The sequence below is a fragment of the Numida meleagris genome, chromosome 6 (genome assembly GCF_002078875.1).
Source record: "Numida meleagris isolate 19003 breed g44 Domestic line chromosome 6, NumMel1.0, whole genome shotgun sequence".
Lineage (NCBI taxonomy): Eukaryota > Metazoa > Chordata > Aves > Galliformes > Numididae > Numida > Numida meleagris.
The window spans coordinates 46311394-46322291 of NC_034414.1; the positions used below are offsets into that span (position 1 = coordinate 46311394).

The following is a 10898-nucleotide window of genomic DNA, read 5'->3' on the forward strand; positions in this document are numbered from 1 at the left end:
GTTCACAATTTGTTTCTAACCGACTATGGTTCTGAATGTCCGCTGAAACTCATGGTTTTGCTTTGAGTTTGCCACTTGCATGATCTGCACATCTCAGCTCTGCTTATGATAACAAATGTAAAAGGTCAGTGCTGGTTTATCATTGGTACATGTCCAGAAGTGTGTCCCAGAGATGTGGCTTCCTGGCGTGTCACACTGTTATGGTTTGGGATGGCTCAGAGGTGGCCTCTGAGCTGACAAAGGCCATCCTGCTGTGTATCCAACATCCCTAAACCTCCCTTTCCCCTCTATCTAATTTGAGTTTAGTAACCACATGGTTGTGCTTGTGCTTGGAGTGTAATCCTCAGGTCCTAAAAGCTGTCTGTATCAGTTAAGAGCATTGCTGGCTCATCATCTGAGTCCAAAGGTGTTTTCATGTTGTTTGCCACAGCTGGGCTATGTGAGGTAAGCATACCTTGGGCAAGCTATCATTTCCAAAAAGTCAAGTGATAGTGTCAAATGACTGTCTTTGGATTCTATGTTCATTAGGCATCAACAGGACATTCTTCACTTTGAAAAATAATAGGTGGGATCACTACGGGAATCCTGCATCTCGGTTAAACTTAGCAGACATGTATTAAAGACATTCAAGTGAAAAATAAAGGAAGGAAAGGAAGGAGGGTGGGAGGGAAGGAGAAAGGAAGGAAGGAAGAAAGGAAGGAAGAGAAAGAAAGAAGTAGAGCTTGTTGGTTACACAAATTTTATTGCATATGAACAAACATATATGCAAAATTTTGGAAAGAGAAAAGCATGTATGTAGGTAAAAACATGTATTTATGAAACTTTTTGCCTCTTGCTCTGACAGCTCTAGAAAGCAAAAGTAGCCTTCGCCCATATGTCTCATAACAAGACTATGACTCTCTTGAATGTATTCCCACCAACCCGCTGAAGCCACACAACACAAATGAGAACTGAGATGCTAGCAAATTCTGAAAGTGTTGACCAAACGAGAACAACAAAATCCCACATAAGAAACTTATAAAACTGCAGATAAGGTGGGTGCATTCTTAACATTGAGATTTTAACGAACCACGGATGGAAAGTCCTACAGACCACAAGGTTGCTGCACAGTCAGTGGGGGTAGTTAAGCTCTGATTCTGTTTTGCTAGGAGTGCTCTGATGGGATTTGTGTTCCTACAGCCTGCATTTTTGCAGAGGGCTTGTTTAAAAAGCTGTCATGGTAACAGTAGTGCCAGGAAAGCACAGCTTTCCTCAAAAGAAGTTTTCCAGATTTCTGTCAGAAGTCTGGAGATGTGCCAACCTGTGTATTGATGGTATCATGCCGCTAGCTTTACAGCTAACAAAAACTGGACCGAACAGGTTTTGCTTTTATTCCACTGCAAAATACATTTATAAAAATGTGGTGCAGGAAACCGTTCTGGGCTGCATATTTTATTTCTCCTTTAACATCTTTAACAGCATCTGAATAGATCAAGAATTTATTTTTTAATGAATAATTGGGACAGTTTTAGCTGGGAGGAAATGGAATATACTGGTGAATGGAGCACACATACATAGGTCATGTATCAGCGAGCCAGATGCACAGGGTGCACACCAGTAAGTGAATGCAAGCAGGTGACTGTTAGATTAAATAGCAACTAATGAGCCAAAGTATGCCTGAAAGACTGCACTTCATAAACTCTTTTTGGAATTTTTTAAGGAAAGTTTTCTATTTCTTGGAAAAAATTGACACCAGACATTTTTGAAGGTGACCCATAAGGGAGAATCTGGAAAATAAAAAAGAGATAGTGAGGATATTTTGAGGATATTTTAAGAATTGCTCATTCTTTGTAATTAACAAATTATTTTTTAACTCACTATTAGCAAAAAATAAAAATAAATCAGAAAAAAATAGCTAGTATGTAAGATAAGGAGTGAGAGACATTTACGGTTAAGGAAGCGATGTGCTGAGCCTGGTCTTTCAAAATCTTCTCCAACAATCAGATTAGATTTGACAGACTGGCAATGGTGCATGACTGGCTAACATGTAAAAGCAAACATCATAGTTAACCCAGATGTCTGAAAAGGGAGAAAACTTGATTGCATTTTGGCAAAAACAGTAGATTAACAAGAGGGTGATCTTAGCTATCAAGAAATTAAAGGAAAAAAAAAAACAAACAAATTTTGTCTTCATTTTGGGAGGAATATTAGAAGAGACTTACTTGAAATGACCTTAGTTCTGAAAGAAAGTTGATGACAAGTCTGTCATTGTGGAGATAAACCAAGATTAAGCAAGTCAAGGAGCCAGAGGGATTCACTGGTTTATTTCACTTACATCACTGTGGGAACATATACACAAATATTTTGAGAGGGAATGGGGGGAACCCTTATCCCTAAAGCTTCACATTTGCTTTCTTCACCCACTCTGACAGATTTAACTAAATTTGTCAGTGTTCAAGATACTGTTTTCCTGCATTTTCCTTGGAAATAGGTCACCAGGTGGAGGGGAAGGGCTTGAGACAGCATCACAGAAAAACAGTGAACGCAGCCCTAGTGGGTCCTTGTGAGGTTTTGTGTATATTGTGTCAATAAATAATTAAATGTACTGTTGCGTAGAGAAGAGCGAAAAGAAGTTTATCATAGAATCACAGAATGGCTTGGGTTGGAAGGGACCTCAAGGATCACCAAGCTCCAACCCACCTGCCTCAGGCAGGGCTGCCAATCTCCACATCTAATACTAGACCAGGCTGCCCAGGGCCCCATCCAACCTGGCCTTGAACACCTCCAGGGATAGGGCATCCACAACCTCTCTGGGCAGCCTGTTCCAGCACCTCACCAGTTACTCTCTTGGTAAAGAACTTCCCCCTGATATCCAGCCTAAATCTTACTTCCTTCAACTTAAAACCATTTCCCCTTGTCCTGCCATTATCTATCCTTGTAAAGAGTTGACTCCCTTCCTGTTTGTAGGGTCCCTTTAGGTGCTGGAAGGCTGCAGTGAGGTCACCCTGCATCCTTCTCTTCTCCAGGCTGAACAAGCCCAGCTCCCTCAGCCTGTCTACGTAGGGGAGGTGCTCCAGCCCTCTGATCATCTTTGTGGCCCTCCTCTGGACCCTCTCCAACAGCTCCATGTCTTTCTTGTAGTGGGGGCCCCAGACCTGGACACAGTACTCCAGATGAGGCCTCACAAGGGCAGAGTAGAGAGGGACAATCACCTCCCTCCCCTTGCTGGCCACCCCTCTTCTGATGGAGCCCAGGATACCATTTGCTTTCGAAGCTGCAAGTGCACACTGCTGGCCATGTTCAATTTTTCATCCACCAGAACCCCCACAACCCGCGAGGTTGTCTTGGGTGAAGCAGTCAACTCCATGCCTCAAGACTGCCTCCACCCGGAAGGAAAGAAGGATGGTGGCTGTCATAGGCGACTCCCTTCCGAGAGGAATAGAGGGCCCTATATGTAGGGAAGTGTGCTGCCTCCCTAGGGCACAGGTCAAGGATATTTCTAGGAAACTTCCTGGTCTGGTTCGCCCCTCTGATTATTATCCCATATTGATAGTTCAGGCCGGCAGTGATGAAGTCACTGAGAAAAGCCTGAAGACTATCAAAAATGTCTTCAGGGGACTGGGGCGGGTAGTTGATGGAGTGGGCATGTAGGTGTTTTTTTCTTCTATCCCTTCAGTGGTGGGGAAGGATACAGAGAGGATCAGGAAAACCCACCTCATAAATAAATGGCTTAGAGGTTGGTGCAAACACAAGAATTTTGGGTTTTTTTGACCATGGGGCAATTTACTCGGCATCTGGCATGATGGCTGCAGATGGAACTCACCTGTCTCCAAGAGGTAAAAGAATCCTAGCCCAGGAACTGGTGGGCCTCACTGAAAGGTTTCAGAAGGATCATTTAAGAGAAAACATTGAAAGACCTGGGCAACTTAGTACAGACAAGCATAGGTCCAGGAGAGCCACTCTAACATGCTTCTGATGCATAACAAGAGGAAGATAATATTTTTACATCTCCAGGGGACAATAAGCAGTAATAGTCTTAAAATGCAGCAGGTATATGTAGATTAGAGAGTGGAAAACATTTTCTTATGATAAGCAGAACTTACATCCTACAGAAAACACAAAGACTAATTCTATCTATTCATGGATCTTTTCTGCAGATGATTTGCCTTTCTAACTCTGTAGCCATGTGTTAAGTGGATTGCTGAGAAAAAAAAAAAACAAGCATTTAGGGTATAATAAAGTGGGTGTGAGGTGATAGCCTCATGACCAGGAAATTCAAAAGAAGAACAATGTGTATAACGAGAAAACAAACATGGGGGAGGGAAAAAGGAAAGAAGACGAGAGGTTAAGAGATTGCTAACATATCCTTGCTGACAGCAGGCTTCCAAATAAACAGTGCTGATTTTAAAACTGTGGAATATGGTAACAACCAGCTGTAAGCTTAACACTATTATTTACTGCAAGTACATAGTCCTAGTCCTGGCGTTTTCATACCTATAAGATATCCACTGAAGTCTGTGAAAACAAATGTCAGCAAGGAAGTGCATATACCCAGAATAGGATTCTCTAAGCTTGACCTATGTTGTCTTCTGTCTTCATCTCAGGCAGCCATGGGAATCCTCATATCTGACTTCCTAAACATCAGTGCATGCATCTCCTTGATAATGATTTTTTTCCTACACACCAGTGATGTCTAATTATGTGATGTGTTTGCAGTATCACTGTGGACATCTGCACTCAGATTCCAAACATTTGAGCAACTCATTGCCTTGTTCAAGAAGAATGCTCTTTTCTCTCTCTGCTGGTTAAAATGCATTTCCCATTGTATTAGATTCAGCCTTGACTAGTTGATCTACACATCTACAGCTCCAGGATTTCTCCAGGTACTTCACAGTGAAAACAGGGAATTGCCAAACTGGCCCAGTGAAGACCTTCCACTTAATGCTCACATCATCATTATGCACTTGCCTTTTGTGCTGGCAGCCTGTTGAATTTGATGTCAGGCTCAACTCTGTGAGCCTTTACAAAACTTCTCACTGCCATTGCAGCCACAAGTTGTTATGAAGATCTAAGGACATTATATTGCACCAAAGTCGCTGAGTTTTCATCCTCGGGGGTGACAGTATGTATGCAGAAGATAAAGACTTATCAGTAAAAAACTTCCTAGAGACAAGCTAAATGCAAAGTTGGAAATCTCTGGGACAAACAAGACCTTTCAAACTTGTCCTCTACAGTTCTACGGTCAAAAGTGGAAAACATATCTTTACTGAGACAGAGAAAGAAAAAGGAGAAATGTCTTCAATATTGAATTAGTAATTGTGAGAGAAGCCAGATGAAATAGAGGTAGAGAGGGTTAAATTCCTTTGAATATTTGTATTGAAGAATGTTTGTGTACATTTTCATTTGTCAAAAAAGAATTAACAGAATTGTCACTGGTCTTTCATTCTTTATGTGGATTTGCATGCTCTTGGTAGGGAAAGCTGACTCCTAACCTAGTAGAGAATTGTTCTGAGTATTCCACGTTCTTTTCAACAAATAATGAACTCAAATGAATTAAGAAAGTCCAAATGCAAATAAACCCCCCAAATCCTTAAACTCTCCAGGCTTCGTATTCTAAAAGCTGCTGTTTTGTAAATGTCACCAGTCACTTTTGGTCTCCTAACTTTGATGATTCTCAGTGTCTGTTGGCTTTGTGTCTCATTTGAAGAATAATGAATGAGCCCTGTCATTTTCATATGGAGTAAAAGGAAATAAGATAGTGAGAACACTGCAGGAAAGGATTCAGCATGATTTTTTTACAGGAAAAGAAAGAGGAGTAAGGAAAGAAAAAGGAAGCAGTAATAGCAGGATTGAGAGAATGTGCATATGTGTGTGCATGTGCACATAATGCAGTTAATTTATACTTTGGGGGAAGGAATGCAAGCACAGCCTAGTTTTGTGTACTTCATTTTGGTGTAATTGAGAACACAACAGTGGCGACAGACCACTCTCCAGAGTACAAATAAGCAGCGGTCTAACTTGAAATATTCTAGTCAGGAGCCAGCCTCTAAGACAGTGGCTGCAAGTCATAGGCTGGGTCTGATGCATTATACTCCTGCACTTGATGTACACTCAGTTACAGCCATTACATAGAGTTAAGAATTTCCATAATTTCATGTTAAAATAGAGCTCTTTAACCCCTCCCAAGCCCCTGCCATTTTCCCCTAACTTTTCCTTGCTAGATGTTCATAGAAGATTAGATTCCTGAGCATTTTCTGTTTGTGAATCATTCAGCCATTTTGAGGTAAATAAAAGGTGTGTGTTCAAGCAAAGGGGAACAGAACTGTGCCTCTGCTTAAAAGTTCTTTCGGTGAGATACTCTCATACCTATATGGTTTGAAAAGTTATATTGGCCATTGAATAAATTAAAATTAAAAATCTTGGAAGGCTCATTAGATGCAAAGACTCCACCTCTGGTTCTGGAAGTCTGAGTCAAAATCTTAGGGAGAATGTAGCTGAGCAGTGTCTCCTGACCTGTTCTTACATCACCTGCAACTGAAGATTTTTAGAGAGGGATTTGTGCTCTGATTGGCACAGCTCCCTCCGCTAATACAACTGAGAACCATTATGTTCAATCCAGGGCCAGGATTTTTTGCTATTTTTTGCTAACTGGCTTGTGACAAGCCAGTTGCGTCTGGTCAAGTTGTCTTCAAAACAAAAGCTGCATACGCTGAGCAGAAGCACACTGAAGGTTGGTGATAAATTCTCTGAGAAGTTCATTAGCACTTAGGATGACCCAACCCCCACATTTGCACATTTTGACCAGACCGAATCTGCTTTGCTCTGATCAGGTGTGGAAAAGGACTTCCTCTTCAGTTTCTCCTTGCTATATTTTAATTACCCATCTGGAGTGTGGAGATAATAACACCATTTGCCTCAGAGTTTGTTGCAGGTGCATGAACCGCATATCATAGGCTAGTGTGACAACTTGAGTGAATGCTTTCTTATTTCAGAGAGTTGCTGAGGTCATTCGAGGTAGCTAAAAGAAGAGAGTCAGGAGCCTTCATTTACTGTGGAGAAAGTGTTGGGGCTTGAGCAGATAGAACCAGTAAGGAGCTGTAACTTTCCACCTTAGCTCCTCCTGCAGTATTTGACTTTTCTGCTCATAAAGTTATGGAAATCCATAGATGAGTGATACATAGACTTATGGGAATGTTCATCCCATTTTATTCAGAGATGCATTTAAGTGGACAATGGCATGAAGTCATATTGAGAATAAATGAAAGGCTGAATGACAGCCCATGCAGAGATTATCACATTTTTCCCCCCAGTGCTTGATATTTGATATATTTTCTATATCCTGAATGAAACAAAGGCTCTATGCCGGATAGATAGTTGTCTAATAATGTAACAGGACACATATACAAAAGAGGGCTGAATTAAGATTACAGACCAATTAAGATTACATGACATTTAATTTTTTGTTGCTATGTTTTGCAGTTTTTATGTTCTTCAGCACGTTAGTATAGAGAACACTGCCAAATCTCTATTTTCTATAAGCTTAGAAAAGAAAACCATTGGCTTTCTAAGTACCAGTAGTGTGACACTGTGTCTGTTTTTCCTCTGCTATCTGACAATTTCCCTTCACAAACAACAAAAAACCTGGAAATCTGCTCAAAGCGGAAAACAGTAATTTTTAAAGAGAAATAATTTAGTCACTTGCAAAAAAACCTGCCCCTTTTTTTCACTAAGAAAATCAGAATGAAAGCCTCAATTGTTTTTTTGTCATGAATTTTGTGGAAGCGACAATCTTGCTGTGATGTTACAGTTTTTGTGGTGGATATTTTCTAGCTTTCTTGAAATCTTTCTACAACAAGAGCTATAATAGGGAAAAATAATGTGTGGAATTCTTGCCAAATAGTACTTCTGGTTTGAATACAAAAAGGGATGTAAAGGTGTTGTAATACGAGTCTAACTTTTTCATCTACAGCTAGATGTGAATCTCTTACTTTTCGTGGTTGCATACAGAGAAGTGCTGCCTGAACTTTTCGAATTATGTAGCAGCAAGTAGGGCACATCAGAGTGGAGCCTGGACTCTGGGGAGGGTACCTGTAAAGTTTTAAGGAGTAGTTAATGAAGCTGTAGGCCCTCTGCGACAATTAAGTATTCATTCTCATCACTCAGCCTATCAGGTACAGGATGCTTAGAATCAGTTGTTGACACTTAAAAACAAGGCATTTGTTTGTTAGAGTTTTAAATAGTACATGAACAGAAGATACTTTACAGTTTTTTTGTTCCTTCCTACTTAAGGATAACATGACTTCTGCTGTGTCCTGAAGTCTTTTTTTCTAAGTAGTATCTGAGGAGGTGATAAACACACATTAAATTGAAATGGTGATGTTCAGCATACTGAGTCACATGATGTAGAAGTTAAAGGTTGTGAGCTGATTTGGTTTATTGCTTCCACAGTGTTGCTTAATCTGTCACGAAGCAAGATGGATTTTCTGTTAACTCACAACTCTGTTAGCTCTGTACATTCTAAATAGGCAGCAGGGCAGTTATCTCCTCCTTTGGCTTAAATCCTAGTGAAACCCAATGAAAACTGATAATTCATATCTGCAGGTAAACATTTTGGAACCTTTGTCCTACATAACCCTACATAATCTTCCCACACCTTGTGGATTCCATATGGAAAGAAGATTACCATGATAAAATGTAGGGAAACATCTGTAAAACAGAGGATATTCTTGATAACATTCAGGAAAAAACTGCAAGATGTGATCTAACAAGATGATGTATAAAGTTCTGGGGAAATGTAAATGTAAGCCACCAACCATTCATTCAGCATTATATTCAGAATCTAAGGACAAGAACATGTCCTCAACAGAGAGGAATCTGAAACAGCAGGAGCTGAATTGCAGAACAGCTAGTTTTTCCAAGGCCTCGCACTATCCTGTCAGGAAGAAAGGATGGAAAAATATTCCTTTTATTCCTTTCTTTTAGTCACCAACTACTCCAGTGGGCAAGGTGACAAGTGGGAATTGATGATCAAACTCTCTCTCCATCTGAGAGATAGTCTAAATAGAATGCATACGGAAAAGAATGTGAAGGATCTTGTATATAAATCTGACATCCACCAAAATGTTTCACCTTGAAATGGTAATTGACAATTACTGTAAATGCTGTCTCTTAAAGTATACCTACTTGTTAAAAGTAAATAAATGTGAAGTTCATCTTGTTTAGGGAATTTGTCATGTTATACACATGCTTTTAGGACTGGAGCAATTGTGAAGGAAAATCCATTCTTCTGAATGTGACATGAGCTCTATTCTTGAGAGAGATTTCTCCAGCCTTTGCCTTAACTGACCTACCAGTTATCTGGCTTCCCACAAAAAAAAAAAAAAAAAAAAAAGTTTTAATTTTCTTTACTCACCATCATGTGCTAAACACTCAAAACAGATGCTTTGGGCTTCGCTTCCCCTTTTAGCTAATGAATGCAATAACTTACAGATGAGTGAAACAACATTGTGGGATGGATAAGTGTACTTTTCTACTTACCCAACAATAAAACCTGTTCTGAAACTATCTAAAGATTACTTCAACACCAGACATTCAAACCATAGAAAAGTCTCCCAATTTTAAGAAAAGCCAGAGTTATTCCTTCCTCCTGAATGTGCCTTTTGTATACTTGATAATAAATATTTCTAAATTTCATAATATTCCACTCACTGTTGGAATAGTATTTGATTGACTGTAGGATGGTAGCAGTTTACATTTAATGAAAATCATTTTTTTAAAATCTTTTTTCTCCTTTAAGCGGAAGTGAAACTTGCCCAATAGACCAAATCTATCAAAAGATTGCTGAAGTTGTTCTTTATGCCAAATCTCTTGGTTAGAACATTCACAAGAGCCATTCTTGTCATGCAAATCTCTGAATTACAGCATTTTGAAACAGGAAATGGGTTGCGTTAATTTATCAAAAAGATCATGATGGCTCACCACGAAATAGCCTGAGAAAACCCAGGGAGTTTTTATGAAAAGGAAGCTGAAGACTGAAAAAATACAAGGACTTAGTGCTTAGATTATTTCTTTACCAGCGGGAACCCCAGGATTCTCTTATAAATGAGAACAAAATGAGATGGGAAGCCCTTGGGTTGACCTCACCTCAAGTCCCCTCTAAGCATAGTCACAATATCCTATGCAAACTTTATCTTAAAAGAAAATACTTAAGACAACCTTGGGCCTGTTATCCAAGTAGGAGCCAGCATTGCTTGCACAGCATCTTTCAAGGAATTTCAGCAGAAACAAGGTCATCTGGGTGTTATCATACAGGACAAATGCACGGGAAGGACCGATGCAAGAGGATAAGGGAAAGATGGATGAAAGTGGATGAGGGTGAGGCTGGACATGAGGCTTCTGACAAGAGTTTCATGCAGTCAGGAGGTCAGAAGAACACGTTTATTAGTTATTTGCGTTTATTGTGCTGGCAGAGTGGAGGGGTTTATATCCTACTGCTTCCGCGTTCTTTGGTGCCTTCAGCTGCCTTCGAGAATCAGGTGATGCTCCTATGTAGCATCATCCTTAACTCTGTCAAGAAAAGCAAGACGTCTCCTGGCTGCTTTTAACAGCCGGACCCTTCGCATCGCGGGGCTGCAGCGCCTCCTACCAGCACGACGCAGAAATGCAGGACACGCGTGACACGGCAGCCGCCCGCCTCTTGCCCGTTTTCCACGTTTGAACGCACATCTCGGCGCTCTTCCCGCCTTGGCTGAAGCCCCACGACTCGATGGCCGCGTTCCACCTCAGAGATGCAGCGACCGCACCCCTCAGGGGCGCCAGGACAGCACGCACCCCTAAGAAAAGAGGCGCGCTTCCCGCGAAGTCGTGCCGATACTACGGGGCGTGCCGCAATGCAGGCCAACCGTCACGCCCCCGCCCCG

At 40.9% G+C, this 10898-nt stretch overlaps 1 long non-coding RNA gene across 1 annotated transcript; it reads right to left on the bottom strand.

Annotated features, from left to right (window-relative positions):
• On the bottom strand, positions 10390-10894 carry LOC110401450. The gene is made up of 2 exons (XR_002440388.1): positions 10625-10894; positions 10390-10545 (listed from the first exon to the last, which is right to left on the bottom strand). It is a non-coding gene; the product is annotated as an uncharacterized LOC110401450 (long non-coding RNA).